Here is a 19996-nt window from a genome sequence, read left to right as displayed (position 1 = left end):
CCACTTGCTTCAAAAAGGCAACAATTATACCAGTGCCTAAGAAAAATAATGTGAGCTGCCTTAATGACTATCGCCCAGTAGCACTCACATCTACAGTGGTGAAATGCTTTGAGAGGTTGGTCATGATTAGACTGAACTCCTGCCTCAGCAAGACCTGGACCCATTGCAATTTACCTATCGCCACAGTAGGACAACGGCAGATGCAATCTCAATGGCTCTTCACACGGCTTTAGACCACCTAGACAACACAAACACCTATGTCTAGATGCTGTTCATCGACTATAGCTCAGCATTTAACACCATTATTCCCACAAGTTACAGAACCACGGCCTCTGTACCTCCCTCTGCAATAGGATCCTTGACTTCCTAACTGGAAGACCACAATCTGTGTGGATTGGTGATAACATATCCTCTTTGCTCACGATCAACACTAGTGCACCTCAGGGGTGTGTGCTTAGCCCACTGCTCTATTCTCTCTATACCCATGACCGAGTGGCTATACATAATTTAAATACCATCTTTAAATTTGCTGATGATACAACCATTGCTGGTAGAATCTCTGATGGTGACAAGAGGGCATACAGGAGCGAGTTATGCCAACTAGTGGAGTGGTGTCGCAGCAACACCTTGCACTCAACATCAGTAAGATGAAAGAGCCGATTATGGACTTCAGGAAGGGTAAGACAAAGGAACACATCCCAATCCTTATAGAGGGATCAGAAGTGGAGAAAGTGAGCAGTTTCAAATTCCTGGCTGTCAAGATCTCTGAGGACTTAACCTGGTCCCAACATATTGATGCAGTTGTAAAGCAGGCAAGACAGTGACTATACTTCATTAGGAGTTTGAAGAGATTGGGTATTTCAACAAATACACTCAAAAACTTCAATAGAAGGTTGTAAATCTAGTCAGCTCCATCTTGAGTACTAGCCTACAAAGTACCCAGGAGGCCTTCAGGGAGCGGTGTCTCAGTAAGGCAGCATCCATTATTAATGACCTCCAGCACCATGGGCATGCCCTCTTCTCACTGTTACCATCAGGTAGGAGGTACTGAACCCTGAAGACACACACTCAGCGATTCAGGAACAGCTTCTTCCCCTCTGCCATCTGATTCCTAAATGGACATTGAACCCTTGAACACTATCTCACTTTTTTAATATATATTATTTCTGATTTTTGCATGATTTTTAATCTATTCAATCTATGTATACTGTAATTGATTTACTTATTTATTTATTCTGATTATTGTTTTTCTTCTATGTTATGAATTGCATTGAACTGCTGCTGCCAAGTTAACAAATTCCACGACACATGCTGGTGATAATAAACCTGATTCTGAATCTGATTCTGTTTCTGATTCTGAAGAACAAAGGGAAAGAGAAAACAACTGGACACAACATTTTAACACACTCACACAGTCACTAAAAGGTAAAACCCTCACTTACACACACACACTCACGCAAAATGGCATGTGGCCAAACGTCACACAACTGTAATGCACTGTAAGGATTCATCGGTAATGTAATAGCTTCTCTGTAATGTTCACTGCTGAGGTAATAGTTTCTCTGTAGCAGCAATGTTTGGGTTATGGCTGGAGCTAACAGGACTGTGGTATGCATGTTAACCAATCAGAGATTGTTGCTCTGTCTTCTGAATCAAGAAGGAGGTTTTTTGCGGTCTTTGTTGAGGAGAGGTGAAGAGGGAAGTCACGTGTGGAGAGAGCTGGTAGACCACCAGATGGAGTGGACTGGGATCTGAGGGTCCGAATGTCGGAGACGCTCGGAGGAGACTAATGATGACTGAGTGAGCTCCAATGTGCACTTTTGACTTTTCCTTGAATTGGGCCCTTTTTTAAAATTATCATTACTAACCCTATGTTCAGATTAAGATTCATAAAGTTCAATCATTTAATTGCATATGGTGTACTGTTTGATATTTTATGTTGTGGGTTTGTAACTGGGCGGTACATTACACAGCATCCACACAAACGTGATTTCCCAGTTTGGCGGGGCCAGAGGCTGCTTTCCCCTAGACAAACGCAAGCTGGCCGAACCTGAGTGTTACTCAACATTTCTCGCACAGTCAAACCATTCACACTCTATAAAGGAGAGTGATGCAGGCCAAATGACCACCTTCCCTACAGAGTGAAGCAGGAAAGTGCTGACCAACCCCTCAATGCCTGCTGCCACAGAAGGTCCATCGGTGCCTTTTGCAGAGTCTCCAGCAAAACCCATATCAATAGAGTGACCCTTCCTGCTTAAAGGCCTGCTGGCAGTACTCCCTCCACATTTCATAGAAGCTATGAGTGGGAACCCCATTTACCTGCTCCTTCATGATCCCAAATTTGAGCAACGACAAAAATAATTCCTTATGGGTCATGCGGGATCTTGCTTATCCTGCTTAACAGATAACTGTTTATCTGACTTCCATAGCTGGATACATGCACTTTCTTCTACCTACTTCAAACACTGTAACAAATCCCTGGTAGAAATTATGGGACGTCCGACTACTGGTCCTATAAAAGACAGAACCTTATCAAGTGGGGAGCCACTGCTGTAACCAGAGGCCTAATCATGGCAGTTCAACATCTTCTGGTGGGCTATTATTATCACCATATAATCCGGTAATTAGAGCCCACTGGTGACGGGCTCTAATCCCTTTGTCTGCTGTGCTCCACTCCATCCAGAGCTTTAGAGACCACAAGACCATAAGACATAGGACCAAAATTAGGCCATTCAGCCCAATGCTCCAACATTCCTTCATGGCTGGTCCCAGATCCCACTCAACCTCATACACCGATCAGGAAACTGCAGCTTCTACATTAAGTATAGCCATGGACTTAGCCTCCAACACAGTCTGTGGAAAAGCATTCCACAGATTCACTACTCTCTGACTAAAAACAATTCCTCCTTGCCTCTGTACTAAAAGGTCACCCCTGAATTGTCAGACTGTGCCCTCTAGTTCTGGATACCCCCACCACAGGAAATATCCTCTCCACATCCACCCTATCTAGTCCTTTCAACATAGGGTGGGATTCAATGACACCCCACATATTCTTCTAAATTCCAGAGAGTACGGGCCCAAAGCTGCCAAACAGTCCTCATATGTTAACCCCGTCATTCCTAGAATCATTGTCATGAACATCCTCTGAACTGTCTCCAATTACAACACATCCATTCTGAGATATGGGGCCCAAAACTGTTGACAATACTCCAAGTGCAGCCTGACTAATGTCTTATAAAGACTCAGCATCATTTCCTTGCTTTTATATTCTATTCCCCTTGAAATAAATGGCAACATTGCATTTGCCTTCTTTACTACAGACTTGACCGGTAAATTAAACTTCTGGGAGTCTGGCACGAGGTCTCCTAAGTCCCTCTGCACCTCTGATGTTTGAACCTTCTCCCCATTTAGATAATAGTCTGTACTACTGTTCCTTTTACCAAATTGCATTATCATACATTTCCCAACACTGTAGTCCATCTGCCACTTTTTTGCCCCATTCTTTCAATTTGTCCAAGTCCCGCTACAATTGTATTGCTTCCTCAGCACTACCTATCCCTCCACCTATCTTCAAAGAGATAAGATTCAAAGAAGGAAGGGTATCTAAACCTCTCTGATGCTGCCACCCATTTCCATAATGATGTATTTTGCTTGGGGAATTGAGCAGCTTCCTCAGGACATTATTAATCACATGGTGGGATGATAGACTCCTGAAAACACCCATCTCTCTATTAGATAGGCCCACTCATCCCATATCCTCAACAACCACGTAACCAGACACTCTCCAGGCTTCTCTGTACCCTTCCCTTATTCTCGTCAGTTCCTTACAGGGAACTCCCCCATCTCTACTGTCATGAAGGAGCCCATTCTATGACTCATCACGTTTTCCTGATGTTCCTCCTCCTCCTCCTGGAAGGAAGAAGTTGTGGGTCAATGCCCCCCCATTGTAAGCATGGGACCCCAAGATGACTAGCCAGGCCTGTACTGTTTTTGATACTTTGGGGAGAGGGCGATCATTTTGAGGGAGAATCCAAGGACTCCACTCTGCCCTCTCCTCCCCATTTTCACTCTCCAGCCAGATATCCCCATCTCCTATCCATGCAGTGGGATCATTGTCCCACTGCATCAAGGATTGTACCTTAACAGGGTTTGGTTGCCGACTAGCTCTCTGGGTAGCCTCTAATTGCTGTACCTTCACTAGCCAACAGGCTGTCTCCATATTGCCTTTGAGCTTTGCGGCCTACATCCGGGCCAGCAGGATGACTTCTCCCATGGTGGCACAGTGCTGATGCAGCACCTCCATCTCATTCTTAAGGCAAGTGATCATCCTGTGCTGGTGCCTTACGAAGGCTGCAAACAGCCGGCAAGCACCCTTCTGGCTATCCTTTCTCCTGGGGAGTCCTAACGTGTTAAGTATGGAGACAATGTGGTATCCAGCTTCAGCCCGGGGGAAATCTAACTGGTCTGACCTATCTATGTGACCTACTGACTAATGAGTAGGCTGGCACCACTCCCGGGACTTGGCACTGCTTATATAGAGCATCCTCCCTCTTAAATAAACTTCTACACATTGTCAACCTCCCTTCACTCACCAAACCCCGCTCGTGGCACCAAATGTTAAGAGGAAGCAGGTTCATGGGTTTGGTGAATGAGACAGAAGACATTGATTAGCAATATGCATATTAATAATTTATTTACAAACATTAAAGTTTTCACCCAAACATCTAAGTCACCCCAAGTTACACAAACGTCAAGACTAAACATTCGACAAACAGCTACTTAGCTCAGAGTATGCATGGGCCCTGCTGTATCTACAGCATACTCTCCCACTGGTGCTTCAGCACTGGTTGTGACCTTAGTGTGAAAAATGAGTGCTGCAAAGGCAGAGGAAAGGTGCTGAATTGGGACACCGGTGGCATGCAAGGCAACCAATGGGAAAGAGCTGCTGCACCCTTCAAACAAGCCAATTGATGACCAGCATGGTAGAAGCAGCTTTCGACCGACAGGTGAACTAACTTTCCACATGACAGTGTATGGAGTTAGGGGATAGGTTAGGGTATAGGTCCAGGAAAGAGGGGAGTTGGAGGTTAGAGACAGTAAATGAGGAGTCAGCAACAGGAGGTGGTGTTCAGGGCAGAGCTCACCATCACAGAAGGCCAGTGATCCCTGTGGATGACTGGGGAGTCAGCAGGAACTGAGGTGGTGACCAGCTATTCACGTGGTCCGACCGAAGTTGGCAGGCTCTGTGGACAAGCAGGTGAGCAAGTCCCAGGATCGGAGGTGACTGCCCAGATCATCTAGCCCTGGGGTCGAAGGTCCATTTGAGTCTAGTGGTCGAACCTTGGAGCTCCAAGTCCTGTGATTGACTGTCTTGGGATCTACACCAAAGGCTGCAACCCAAAGTTGTCAAGTCCAGAAGTTGAGGCCTGATAGTCGAGGCACTCGAAGGCCTGTCAAGATGTTAGGGGCCTGTCTGTGTGTATGAGTTGGAGAGTGGGTAGGAGGGAGAGAAGGGGCTTGTTTTGCCATTATCTTTTTGTTGCTGTTGTTATGTGGTTGTTTTTGTAGCTTGTGTTGTTCTGTTTACCATTGTGGACATGTTATGTTGGCGACACTTGCAGTACATCCATAGGCTGTGTTACTGTTAACACAAATGTATCATCACACTGTCTGTTTTGATGTGAAAGTGAAAAATAAATGAATCTGAACCTGAAGCAAAGACCTGTGAGTAACTGTACCTGATACTGCTGCAGTATTGTACGGCTGACAGATTACTGTGAGCATAGTCCTGAAGGTGCCATATCCCTGACAGCTGCAGAATGAAGCTGCCATGAAGGTGAGGGGAAAGTTTGACAAAAAGGGAAACTGCAATCTGCAGTGTGCGCGTGGCAACTCCTTACGCGGTTCGATTTACTGGGTCCGGTGCTGTGAGGAGGAGCACACCAGTTCAACGTGAGGCATGTAGCATGGAGCTGCTGCAGTCACTGAGGGGATACACAGAGATGCTTCTGCAGATGTGCTGAACAATTAAAAAAAACGAGTCAGGCAAATGCTCTGGGTGAAATATTAAGGTCACATCATGGAGCCTTTAATTCATGACCTTTGCTGATCTTCTATGCTTTTACATGTCTAATAAACAAAGTTTATATATTCTATCCTATTGTCCTGATTCAGATAAAGAATTAAGCTTCATTACAGATTTCAGACAAATAAATGCTGTGATGTTGAATATTTGCATTCAAACAAGTCTAATTTTTAGACAGTAAATTGGAAATAAAATGGCTTCATTATTCTCTCTAAAGGTGTTCTAAATTATTGAGTGTTCCCAGCATTTTCAGATTTGTCTTATTATGAATTATTCATTAAATATTCTTACAAATGAAAAATGTCGTATTTTAATTTCAGTAAATCCTAGTCTTATTTTCATACAGCAAAAAAACAAAAGTTTGAGCCATCAGTGATCATCACTTTTTTATTCTGTAGTATTTTAAGAAAATACTCCTGAATATTGGAATGCAATCTATAAAACATTCTTGATATATTCATAGATTCATTAAGTGAAACAGCATAGAAAGAGACCCATTCACCTAACTTGCTCATGCCAATCTAAGTTAATCCCATTTGTCTGCATTTAACTCATATCTCTAAACACTTCATATCATGTACCCATCCAAATGTTTAAAACATGGCACGTACCCATCTCTATCACTCGCTCTGGCAGTTTTTTCCATATATCCACCACTCTCTGTGTGAAAATCTTGCCTCTTAGATCCCTTCTAAATCTTTCCCTTCTCACCTTAAATACATTTCCACTAGTTTTAGATTCTCCTACTTTGGAAAATGTCCTCAACTACCTGCCCAATCTCTGTCCCCCTTTGTTTACTAAATGTCTTCTGGTTCATTCCTTAGCCTCTTAGTTGTTTAATTTGAAGAATTACAATATTTTTCAGCACTGAGTTTCTAATGTTATTCTTAATGTGCTAGACATCTTTTATATAACCCTGATATAACAAAATTAATAATCATTGCTGTGCAAATGTTCATGTGGTGCCCTTTAACCCAGCTACTACATGCACATTCGAGTATTTCTAAATCTCTGAATGGTAGGCAGTTTCCTCTTTGACAGTTCAAAGTACTTTAACAACTCTTGTGGGGATTGGACTACAACCCTAAATATTCCATGATTCAGAATAAATTGGTTCAACTCAGAAACTGCCATCATAATGGTTGGCATTGTGTGGGAGGAAGATACATCACATTATAAAACTGCTCTAGAGAGAATTATACTTCACTCATGAGATAGAAGAACCATACTTCAGAGAGCATTTGATGCATTCACTAGAACTAACATGTTTGATTGACTTAAATATTCACTGACACGATAAAATAAATAATTCCCTACATTACTAAAATGAATTTTAATTTTTCAACCTACGTTTGTGGTGTTATATAAATAGGGCTATATAATAAATCCTGACTGTAAGGTTCTTACAACAAAGCACAAGCAAGAAATGAAAATCAAAGAATTTAATTGTGATCTGCTGACATTAAAAGTATTGGATATTTAATGTTCACAGAAACAATAGTCTAGATGTAATTAATAAAAAAATATTATGTTCAGAAAGAATGTGAATATGTGAAATTCATTATGCAATATTCAGCCTGTAAACTGACTTTTAAATTGCCATATAGAGGAATTGCAAATGTGAAGTATGGACTGCAAATTTCAGAAAAGAGCTGATAGCCAATGAATTTTATGAAGTCCCCTATATTCTGTATTGTTTATGACTATGTAAAAATTAGAGAAAGCACTTGGCCTACAGGGGTAAATCTCAAATGAGTTAACCCTTAGTCTTATCTAATTATTATGATGCACAAGGAGGACATTCATCTTCTTGTATTCGGGATGGCTCCCAGCACAGCAAAAACATCAGTCCCTCTTATTTTGCAATGATCCTACATTTGCTTTTCTCCCACATATGATCATTAGTCCTCTTTTGAAACTATGCACTCACCTACACCAAATTACCAGCATGCCTTGCAGTCTGGGAGGAAACCAGAGCCCACAGCAGAAATACAATCACGGAGAGAGTATGCAAACTCCATGTGATCAGCATTCAAGGTCAAGTTCAAATCTGGGGTTGTTGGAGCGATGAAACAGCAGTATGATTGTTTTAACAGTGTGCCACATCAACTTTGTCTGCTTTACAAGTAACAATTAATGACAAGCTGACTATCAAAAAGAAAATTACATGAAGATTATGGTAAGGCATCGCCAGGTTCAAAAACAGTTACCACCCCTCAACCACCACTTGAACAAAAGAGGATAATTATAATTATCCATTGAGATGTTCCCACAACCAATGATCTCACTTTAAGGACCTTTTATCTTATTATTTTATGCTCTTGTTATTTATTGCTATTTACTTATATTTGCATTTGCACAGTTTGTTGTCTTCTATGCTCTTGCTCTTTCAGTTAAACTAACTGGCCTGTAGATACCTGTTTTTGCCTACATTCTTTTTTGAACAATGGCGTGATATTTGCTCTCTTCCAATCTGCTGGGACCTGCCCAAAGTCCAGAAAATTTTGGTAAGTCATCACCAAAACCTCTACTATAACTTCTGCCATTTCTTTCAGTACCCAGGAATGCATTCTATCAGGACCAGGGAACTTATCTATCTTTAAGCGCATAAGTTTGCTCAACACTACCTCTTTAATGATGGTTATTGTATTAAGGTCCTCACCTCCCATCGCATTCATAACGTCTTTCTTTGGCGTGTTAGATGGGACCTCCACCATGAAGACTGACACAAAGTTGTCACTCAAAGCCTCGGTCATTTTCTCAATTCCCCTTTCCTGTCCTCCAAAGGACCTACATTCACTTTCACCACCCTTTTCTGCTTTATATAATTATATAAACTTTTACTATCCATTTTTATATTTCGTGCTAGTTTATTTTCATAACCTAGCTTCCCTTTCTTTATTGCTTACTTAGTGGTTCTTTGTTGCTTTTTTGTAATTTATTTTTTATTGAAGTTCATCATCAAACAAACATTTCCATAAGATGTATTTCAGATACTGTACATATACATCATATAGTCATATTTGCCACAAATCTCCACTTAATATATATCTGAGATCCAAACTCATAGAAAAGAGAGGAGAGAAAGAACAAGCAAAAAGGAGAAAATTATGTACAACCACGAGGAAATCTGCCGATGCTGGAAATTCAAACAACAACACACACAAAATGCTGGTGGAACACAGCAGGCCAGGCAGCAACTATAGGGAGAAGGACTGTCGACGTTTCAGGCCGAGACCTGATGAAGGGTCTCGGCCCGAAACGTCGACAGTGCTTCTCCCTATAGATGCTGCCTGGCCTGCTGTGTTCCACCAGCAAATTATGTACAAGTAGGGAGTGATCTTTTTAAAGGTTTTCCAATCTTCCAGTTTCCCACTACTCTTGGTGACTTCGTATGCACAGGTTTTTAGTTTAATGCCTTACTTTACTTCCTTAGTTGTGCAAGGCTGGCTCTCCCCACCCTTACTGTCCTTGCTTTTAACTGGGATATACTTTTGTTGAGCACCATGAAAGTGTTGTGCTAACCACTACAGTATCGTGATGTTGACTAAATGCTTCTAAGAATTCATTGATTTCAGTTGTTTCAAGCTGGTTCGATAGATTATATTTAAAACTTAATGTAGGATTTAATCTGGAGAAGCAAACAGATAAAAACACAAAGGCTGAAATCCATGTTGGTTTTGCAGAGAATGGCCAAGGAACATATTAGCTCTCTTCTGCAGAACACAAAGATTGGTGTGCCATTGGTCTGCTATCCAGTGAGAGAATGGTGTCTTCTAACAAAACTGCAATTATCTGCCCCACGGCTTTTAATGATCTTGTTTCTTTGACCCATCAGGTGATTCATGCTCAAGATAATCTGTAATTGTGCAATCTTCTACATTACAGTATATTTACTTCTGAAAATATATAACTAGCCATGAAGTGTATGGGGTTATTGAAGGAGTCAATAAGACTATATTATTGAAAACATGAGGCCAAAAATTAGATAGACTCAAAAGCATACATGGAATTATACTATAAAATAAACCCATGCTCCTTCCTTCTAGTACTAGCCAAAAGAAAGTATAGGTAGTTCACTAGCATCTTTCAGGCAAGCAAAACGACCATCCTAACAGAGCCAAGCCAATATGTAACTCAAGTTCAAGTTTATTATCATTCAAACGTACACATGCATACGAAACATTGCTTCTCTTGGGGCCAGAGAATCACAATGCATATAGTCACACACAGCACATATTCTTATAATGCAGCACATACAGCTGCAAGATAATATTAACACAATTCCCTGAGTGACTTGGCCTGAAGACTGACAGGAATGACATAAAATGCAAGGTGCATGCTTATGCAAGACAGTATAATGTTCCTGGCACTATCACAATAGAACAAACTGTAGTATAATTCTGTGAGTAGACCCACCAATGTTGTGAAATCTTAGCTGTTTCTTCAGTCCAAGTGCAGTTAGGGCTAGGTAATATAGGTCAAGATTATTAGCAACATCTGCAGGTTTGTCACCCAGTCAGCCACATTTCTATGAGCTATATAAAACAGGCCCAGATCTGTCTTTTACACACACAAATAATGAGCAAACCACAGACAAATTCAGAAAAGAGAAATACCTTAAAGGTGCTATAGGTAAGCCCAGTAAGTTCTGAGGTAGGGACATATTCAACACAACTTTGTGGGCTGAAGGGCCTGTATTGCGCTGTAGGTTTTCCATGTTCCTCATTGGGACGTTGATGCTTGGCCCACAGTCACTTCCAGACTTATTTTACTACATTTGATTTTGTCCACAATGATTACTGATAATGGCATTTCTATATTATGCACTTCAATGATGATGCTGTCATCACTGGCATCCGTATGAGCTTGTTACTCAGAGTGACTATTCATAAGCTGCATCACGATATTCATGACAGTCACATCTTCAGCATGTTATGAGAACAGTTGCAGACCGACAGCACATTGAAGGAGGCTGGGGTTTCAGTAAATTCAAAAAGATTTATTATCAAGGAATGTATAAATTATATAATCTGAAATTAGCTTGCTCACAAGTAGCCACACAGCAAGAAGCCTAAAATAACCCAATTAAAGAAACAATAAATTAGAATACTAATGCTCGATGCACAAGAGAAAGAAAAAAACTACAAGTCATGCAAATAATTGAAGTGAATAACGGCATTCCAAACCAAAACTGAACCCCAGAGCATCTCAGGGTAGGCCCAAAACCTCATTTATCAGTTTGTCATATTAGCAGTCATTGAGCACAGCAGTCATTGCCTCAGTACCATGGAGATGACCATCTCCAAGAATGAGTGAAATCACCTTTCATCCCAACCAGTGCCCTGTCTTTTCAGACTGTCTGGGCCCGCCTTAAAATTGACCCAATGACAGAACAGCGAAAGGCTCCGGCACCCTGGAGAGGTGAGTGAACGTTGCAGAGAAAGGTCAAAATCAGTTCTTTGCCTCCAATCCATGCAGGCATGTAAATTGTTTAATCAGTGCATTGTACCTCACACTAGGACCCAGGCATCATTGCTGTGAAAGCCCCGGGGCCTAGCCCATGCTGCTCAGCAAATTGCACTGGGCCCAGATTTTGTCACGCAGCCTGAAGCCACTCTCAAGCTCTTCAAATCCAGAGAGATCCAATCTCACATCAAGATTGAATCTCCTCCATCAGGGTCCCAGTTTCTTCTTTCTGTGTGCAGAGCTATCCAACCTTGTTCCTAGGCCAGCTGTATGGGCATCAGAACTCGATCTGCTTCGATTCATCTCTTGAACTCACACGCCATTGCATACCCCTTCACTGTTTACAGTGATAACCTCAGGAAAGGTATTTTTAGTGACATCTTTAGTCGGATTTCTTAGCTTTTTGACTACTTGGAAGCTGTTGCACATGTTCTGTAGTACCACTTTAAGATCATAAGATCTACAGTAGGAGCAGGATTAGGCCATTCGGCCTATCGTCTCCACAATTTCATCATAGTTGATCCAATTTTCCTCTCAGCCCCAATCTCCTGCCTTCTCCCCATGTCCCTTCATGCCCTGATCAATCAAGAATCCATCAACCTTTGCCTTAAATATACATCAAGACTTGGGCTCCACAGCAAGCTACAGCAAAGAATTCCACAGATTCACCACTCTCTGGCTAAAGAAATTCCTCCTCATCTCCATTCTAAAAGGATGCCCGTCTATTTTGAGGCTGTGTCTCAGACACTCCCACCAGAAGAAACATCCTCTCCACATCCACTCCATGAAGGCCTTTCACCATTTGATAGGCTTCAATGAGGTTTCATTCTTCTGAATTCTAGTGAATACAAGCCTGGAGCCATCAAACGCTCTTCATATGACAAGCTATTCAATCCCGGAACAATTTTCGTGGATCTATTTTGAATTCTCTCCAGTTTCAGCACATCCTTTCTGAGATAAGGGGCCCAAACCTGCTCACAATACTCCAAATGAAGTCTCAGCAGTGCTTTATGAAGCTTCAACATTACTTCCGTACTTTTATATTCTAGTCCTCTTGAAATGAATGCTAACATTGCATTTGCTTTCCTCACCACAGACTCAATGTGCAAATTAACCTTTAGGGAATCCTGCTCAAGGACTCCAAAATCCCTTTGCCCCTTAGTTTTTTTGTAATTTCTCTCCATTTAGAAAACTGTCAGCACTTTCATTTCTTTTATCAAAGTGCATGACCATACACTATCTGACACTATATTCCATCAGACACTTCCTTGCCTATTCTCCTAATCTGTCTAAGTCCTTCTGTATCCTCTCTACTTCCTCAAAACTACCTGGGAATGTGTTCGGATATGTCCATACATGGCCTCCTCTACTGCTATGATGAGGCCAAACTGCCTATTACCTCTCTCACGATTCTGCCTTCTTCTACTACCCATAGTGCTTTCCCCTTAAATTCCTTCTTCACCTCTCCTGCCTATCCCCTCCCTTCTTCCCCTCCCCCACCCCTTGATTTTTCCTCTGATTGGTTTTTCAACTGGCACCTTCCACCCTCCCCCCACCTTCTTTATAGGGCCCCTGCCCCCTCCTTCTTCATTCCTGATGAAGGGTCTTGGCCCGAAACATTGACAGCTCATTTCAATGGATGCTGCCTGACCTGCTGAGATCATCCAGCTTTTGTACATGTTAATTACTCATTACTAATGCCTCGACAATCTCTTCAGCCATGTCTTTCAGAATTCTGGCGTGTATACTATCTGGCCCAGTTGACTTATTTACCTTCAGATCTTTCAATTTCCCAAGAACCTTCTCTCTAGTTATGGTAACTTCACACACTTCATGACCCCTGACACCTGGAACTTCCACCATACTGCTCATGTTTCCCACAGTGAAGACTGCTGCAAAGTACTTATTCAGTTTCTCCACTATTTCATTGCCCCCCATTACTACCTCTCCAGCGTTGTTTTCCAGCAGTCCAAAATCCATATTCACCTCTCTTTTACACTTACGTATCTGAAGAAACTTTTGGTAACCTCTTTAATATTATTGGTTAGCTTACTTTCATATTCCATTTTTACCTTCTTAATAACTTTTTTAGTTGCCTTCTGTTGGTATTTGAAAGCTCCCAATCCTCTAAATTCCCACTAACTTTTGCTCTATTATATGCCCTCTCTTTGGCTTTTATGTTGGATTTGGCTTCTCTTGTTAGCCACGGTTGTGTCTTCTTTCCTTTAGAATACTTCTTCCTCTTTGGGATGTATATATCCTATGCCTTCCAACTTCCTTCCATAAATTCTAGCCGTTGTTCTGCCATCATCCCTGCCAGTGTTCTTTTCCAATCAATTCTGGCCAACCCCTCTCTCATGGCTCTGTAATTCCCTTGCTGATACATCTGACTTCAGCTTTTCCTTCGAAAATGTCAAGGTGAATTTGATATTATGATCACTTGCTCCTAAGGTTCTTTTACTTTAAGGTCTCTAATCAATTCTGGTTCATTGCACAACACCAATCCGGAATAGCTGATCCTTTCATGGGCTCAACCAAGAGCTTCTCCAAAAAGCCATCTGGTATGCACTCTAGAAACTCCCACACCAACTGTAATCCAGCACCAACCTGATTTTCCCAATCTCCTTGCATATTAAAGTCCCCGACGACGACTGTAATATTGCTCTTTCAGTATGCATTTTCTAACTCCCATTGTAATTTGTAAGCCACATCCTTACCACACTTTGGGGGTCAGTATACAACTCCCATGAGGATCTTTTTACCCTTGCAGTTCCTTAGCTCTATCCACACCTATGTCACCCTATGCCAGCTCTTTCTAATGATTTGATTTCATTTTTCACCAACTTAACAATGCCATCTACTCTGTCATCCTGCCTGTCCTTTCAATGCAATGTGTATCCATGGACATTAAACTCCCAGCCATAATCTTTCAGCCTTGATTCAGCAATGCCTACAATCTACCTTGTCCCGTATACAGTGCACATTCAGATACAACACCTTCAGTCCTGAATTCACTCTTTTCAATTTTGTCTGCCTTTTATGTTTCAATTCATCCTGCTGACTCCAATTTTGCCCTATCAAGAGCCCCTCCTCACTACACATTGCCTCTGTTTGTAAACCAGCTACCTCATCTTCAGTTCCATTATCTGCCTTTTCTACGATACTTCTTGCATTGAAATATACACAGGTCAAGATACTAGTTGCACCATGCTCAACCTTTTGATTCTTGACTTTGACTGAGGTCTTACCAAAATCTGGCTCCATAACCTCTCCACTAACTACTCTGGCACCCTGGTCCCATCCCCTTGCAACTCTAGTTTAAACCCCACCGTGCAGTATTAACAATCCTGAGAACACAACCCTGGAAGTCCTGCCCTTTAACTTAGCACCTAGCTCCCTGAACTCCCCATGCAGAACCTCATCACTCATCCTACCCATGTCATTGGTACCTACATGGACCAAACTTCTGGCTGTTCACCCTCCCAGTTAATAATACAGTGGACTAGATTTGAGATATCTGTGGACCCTAGTACCCAGGAGGCAACATACCATCTGGGAATCTTGTTCTCACACACAGAACCTTCTGTCTGTTCCCCTAATGAATCCATTTTCACCACAGCATGCCTCTTCACCAACCCCTCCCCCCAGAGTCTCAGAGGCTGACTCAGTTCCAGAAACACTGTGAATTTCCTCTGTAAGGTAATCCCCCTCCCGACAGTATCCACGGTTATATACCTGTTGTTGAGGAGGATGGCCACAGGGGTACTCTGCACTGGCTCCTTAACCCCTTTCCCCTTCCTGACTGTCACTGTTTCCTGTGTCCTGCACCTTGGGTGTAACTACCTCTCTATATGTCCTACCTATCACCCCCTCAGCCTTACGAATGATCTGGAGTTTATCCAGTTCCAGCTCCAACTCCTTAATGCTATTTGTTAGAAGTTGCATCTGGATGCACTTCTCGTAGTTGTAGTCATCAGTGAAAGTGGAGGTCTTCCTGCCTTCCCACATCCCGCAAGAGGAGTATTTCACTATCCTGCCTGGAATACCTACTGCCCCTAGCTGAGCCAATATAAAGAGAATGAAATTTGAGCTTTCTCTGAGTGAAGCCTCGAAGAGCTAAAGCGTTAAGATCATCACTCTGACTATATCTACTTAGACAACGGCCGCTGAGCTTTTCTTCCTTAAGTTTGCTTTTACTAATCAATCCCAGATGCCGACTGGTCACTGGTTAAAGCTTTATTACTCTGCCATGACCTGCTGCTGCCTTTTATCCTTGGGCAGTGGATCTGATTGAAGTCCCCTCATCTCCAAACTAACAATGTCCGGATTAGCCACTGGTTAACAGCATCACCAAAGCAATGGAGGCTCTGGAATGTAATTTCATGATAATTTCTTTCTTGCTTTCTAAGAATAACTGAGCTTGCTTCCTTTTGCTCTGCGGCCTGGGTCCTATGTCCAAGCCCCAGAGCGTATCGAAGTGATTGAACCCAATGTTTGGATGAGGATTTAGGCACTGGGCAAGATAGAAAATGTCAGTGTGTTGGGGCCTAAGGCGAGGGATGGGCCAATTTAGCTTGTTGCTCCACTCTGCACACTGAACTGAATGCCTGGGGATGGACGCTCTTTGTGGGATCAGTTCAGAACCCTATTTCTTTGCGGTTATTGTTTGTATGATTTTTTTTTCTGTGCACCTTAGCTGTTTGACAGTCATTTTTTAATGGAATCTTTTGGGTTTTAACCACTGTTAAGCAGCTATTTTTCATACTACTCCAATTATGGGACATAAAGATTTGCTTTGAGACAGGTTTTCTTAATAAACTATTCCAAACTGCTCCTGCTGTTGTACAGTTCAACTTAAATCTATTCAATTAAAAATGTAGTTGCAGACAAACTAGAAGATAGCTTAAACTTGCACATACTTTATTTAGGTGTTGATCATATTACAAGCTGAAGTATATTGATATTATATAGTACTGAACTTCAATATTGTTATATGTTCATGTTTTGACCCTTAAGGGTTGTTGTTGAGCTTCACTGCGTGTAATGCACTGAATGAAATGTGAGAGAGCATTCTGGGTAGATGATTTACAAGTAAAATTATCAATGGCATATGGTTCCTCACTCCTCAGTCTCTCGTGGCCTCCCGGCTTCCCATACCACAAGCATAATAACCAGCGATGAGGTGACAAGTCCTCATATGATATTTATTATTTTGTTCCCTTCAGCAAGGAAAGTATGAATGAATGAAAAATGGATGAATGAAGACATCACACACCATGAGAAGTGTGGTGAGTGAAGAATCCAATGGGATGAACAGGGTGGGTGAATAAAACAAATAAGGGGGGAGAGAGAGATGGGTAACAGTAGTTATTTTTTCTGGAATATGATCGTGTTTGAAAATGGCGACAATGTTTGGAAGTACAGGCTGTATGACGAAATGACAGAGCAATGGATTTCATATACTGAAAGATTTGAATACATTGTCCTAGCAAATGAAATGTCAGATAATATTCATCTTCCAACTTTTCTGACTGTGGTGGGTGCCAAAACATTTAATTTATTACACAGTCTAGTGCAACCTGTTAACCTGGTGATAAGCCAAATGAAGATATAGTTAAAGTCTTTAATGACCCCTATTCACCTCAACCTTTGACTATTGCTGAGAGGTTTAGATTTCATAAAAGGAATCAAGAAGAAGATGAGGCCACTTCACAATTTGTGGCTGTGCTGAAGCAATTAGCTGAACACTGTGATTTTGGGAAGCCACTGAATGCCATATTATGTGACAGACACATAGTGAAGCAATCAGAAACATGTCTTTACAGAAGACAGATTATCATTACAGAAGGCAAATGAGATTAGTACCTCTACGGAGATGGCAGCTGAAGAAGCAGAGCTATAAAGCTATGAAGAAGCAAGTTCATAAAGTTTCTGCTGACTTTAAGAATAAGTCACCTATTGACAGTCAATGTTATCATTGTGGCAAAACTGGGCACTCAGCTAAAGAATGGTGATATAAAGATTTAGACTGTTGAAGCTGTAACAAAAAGGACATATTGAATGCATCTGTAAAAGTAAAAAGATGCCAACAACCAAAAAAACTGTAATAAAGAAAAGTGACTTTTGGAAAAACAAAAAGCAACATGAACAAGATGGAGCATACTGAGGATGGACTAAGTGACTCTCACTCTGTGGTTGAAGAAGCTTTGCATGTTTTATCTGTTTCAGGACACAAAGATGGCTATTGAGTGACCCCACAGTGGATGGAGCCACAATGAGGAAGCAGGTGGACATGGGATGCTGCAGTATCACTGGTGTCGGAGACAGTTTACGTGGTGAAATTGCAACATCGCATTGTAGAAGGGGAAGGTTGACTTTAAAGATTTACACTGGTGAATTTGTTCCAGTGAGGAGAGTAGTACATGTTACAGTTGAGATTAACAAACAGAGAAAGAAACTTCCTCTGTACATTGTTACAGGTAGTTATCCAGCATTTCTGGTTCTGAAGGAAAAGAGCTATTAAATATGAAATAAAAATGTGTAGCATGGAGAAAGCATATGCAGTGGATATTTGAAGGAAAATCTGCTAGAGATCAAAGAGTACTCATATGAAAAGCCAAGAGCAGCATGCCTTCTGATAAAAGCATCCGGGACCCCAAAAAGGTGGCAGGAATGCTTGTATCCCAGTTCTGGCAGGAGTTCACCAATGGATGGAAATAAGGACAATACTTCAGATTTGGAGGAAGCAGTTCTAAAGCAAAGAATTACAGATCCATGAGAGAGAATAAAGGAATATCTTGATATGGTACTCAGCACCAAAGTTTTAGTGGTGATTCTTGTGACTAATGCCTGCAGTAGTTGATGTTCTGGGGGTCCATTGGAAAATAAAGAAAATGAAAATATTTGTGGGTTGGGTTGCCAGGAGAAAATTGGAAGTCTGCACAAAATTACATCAAGAAACTTTGATCGGCATGATGGAGACTAAGAATTGCACGACAGAGACGTTAGAGAAGAAAGGGAATGAGACTACAAGAAAAAGTGTTTTGGGAGAGAGATTGGTAATGGCAAAATGGTTTTTTGGTGAGTGGAGGCAATGTGAATCCTATACTGAAGAGGAACCAGAATAATTTTCTGCTGGCCCCACAAGACAATCAGAAACAACAGGGCTGAAAGGTTTTGACGATAAAATGCTATTGGAGAATCCAAGATGGGCAAAGAGGTAGGAGGAACAATAAAAACCCTTAAAGATGGTGTAGAATACAATGGTGCTGCCCAACCAGAGATACTTATTGTTTCTGCATCAGAAGCTGACCAAGAAGTTCCCCAGGAAGCAGCCCTGCCTGAATCCTCATTGGGGGACTTTGCTTTCAATGAGTCCTTCAACATGGAGAAAGGTGTACCTGGACTAGCATCAATGATTGAAGAAATGCTTGGTAAAGGATCAGTGTCATTCAGTTGGTTCATCAATGGTTTTCAAGTAACTTAGTGGACCATGTAGATGCTCCAGTAGCCTGCAGTGTAACCCACATGCAGAAATTGAGAGATGTGTTGGCTTGGATGGACACCCAGTACTGCAAAGCAGTTTGATGCCTATGAGGAGGATGTCAAGGCAGAACTGACATGTGATGCTGATGAGGAAGAGCCTGAAGGAGTGTTCTCAGATTGGAGCGGTTTTGTCAGTAAAGGGTGTGAAAGCAGAACTGAAATGTCTCAAGATGCAATCTAAGAGGATGCTTGCCACCTATTTAAGGAGAAACATCTGGAACAGACCTTAACTGCATCATCTGGTCCTAAATTTTAAAAAAAATACATGGATATGACTGCTTAAAATAAGATAGTTAACAGTATAAAGTCAAGTGGAAACTTGCCTTGGCAATCAAAACCTCCTGAAATTCTATCACCCCTGTAATGTGGCCTGCATCCTCAGATATTCTAGGTGACCTGACCGGGAGCCAGAATCATCACACGCCAGTCCTTAATCAGCAAGGCCATTCATCTCTATCACCTGTGCTTTCTGAAATGCTTCCTGCTGACATTGTGGTACCCAAGTCAAGTTCCACACATACACCACCAAGAGATAAATTGACTTTGGCATCATTCCCAGTTCATTGGTACCCTCATGGCATCAGGCAGTCTCCAGACAGATTGAATCTTTAGTTAATGACTAACTCTCAACACACGGGGCAAAATAATAAGCAGGGTTGTGTCTGTAAATTGAGGCATTCTACCCTCTTCCCGTAGTTTAGAAAAATATATGTTTTTTGTTATTGGTTGAACTTGATGATTACTCCATTGATTGTTAATAGTGCAGCAGCTGGTCTGTGTATGAGAAGAGGGAGAAACTTTTAAAATATGAGGGGAGAGGTATGTTATGTATTCATGTATATATTGACTCTTGCAGGCTGCTACTGAACTTCCCTGTGTGTTGGTTATATACTGAAC

At 41.7% G+C, this 19996-nt stretch overlaps 1 pseudogene; it reads left to right on the top strand.

Annotated features, from left to right (window-relative positions):
- The first annotated feature begins 17367 nt into the window (after positions 1-17367).
- Positions 17368-19711, top strand: LOC140726025 (eukaryotic translation initiation factor 4E transporter-like; annotated as a pseudogene).
- Positions 19712-19996: the final 285 nt, after the last annotated feature.

This window comes from Hemitrygon akajei, chromosome 4 (genome assembly GCF_048418815.1).
Source record: "Hemitrygon akajei chromosome 4, sHemAka1.3, whole genome shotgun sequence".
Lineage (NCBI taxonomy): Eukaryota > Metazoa > Chordata > Chondrichthyes > Myliobatiformes > Dasyatidae > Hemitrygon > Hemitrygon akajei.
This window is presented reverse-complemented; position numbering and strand designations above follow the sequence as displayed.